We start from the raw sequence: 710 nt of genomic DNA on the forward strand, positions 1-710 counted from the left end.
TTCATGTGTCTTGCACTGGTTTTCTCCACACATACCGCTTAGAATTAAGCCCAAAAAGTTCTATCTTGGTCTCATCAGACGAGAGAATCTTATTTCTTATATAGTTTTTTTTAGCAAACTCAATGCGAGCTTTCATGTGTCTTGCACTGAGGAGAGGCTTCCGTCGGGCCACTCTGCCATAAAGCCCCAACTGGTGGAGGGCTGCAGTGATGGTTGACTTTCTACAACTTTCTCCCATCTCCCGACTGCATCTCTGGAGCTCAGCCACAGTGATCTTTGGGTTCTTCTTTACCTCTCTCACCAAGGCTCTTCTCCCCCAATAGCTCAGTTTGGCCAGGCGGCCAGCTCTAGGAAGGGTTCTGGACGTCCCAAACGTCTTCCATTTAAGGATTATGGAGGCCACTGTGCTCTTAGGAACCTTAAGTGCAGCAGAAATTTTTTTGTAACCTTGGTCAGATCTGTGGCTTGCCACAATTCTGTCTCTGAGCTTTTCAGGCAGTTCCTTTGACCTCATGATTCTCATTTGCTCTGACATGCACTGTGAGCTGTAAGGTCTTATATAGACAGGTGTGTGGCTTTCCTAATCAAGTCCAATCAGTATAATCAAACACAGCTGGACTCAATTGAAGGTGTAAAACCATCTCAAGGATGATCAGAAGAAATGGACAGCACCTGAGTTAAATACTGTATATGAGTGTGTCTGAATACTT

This window comes from Cyprinus carpio, chromosome A16, assembly GCF_018340385.1.
Source record: "Cyprinus carpio isolate SPL01 chromosome A16, ASM1834038v1, whole genome shotgun sequence".
NCBI lineage: Eukaryota > Metazoa > Chordata > Actinopteri > Cypriniformes > Cyprinidae > Cyprinus > Cyprinus carpio.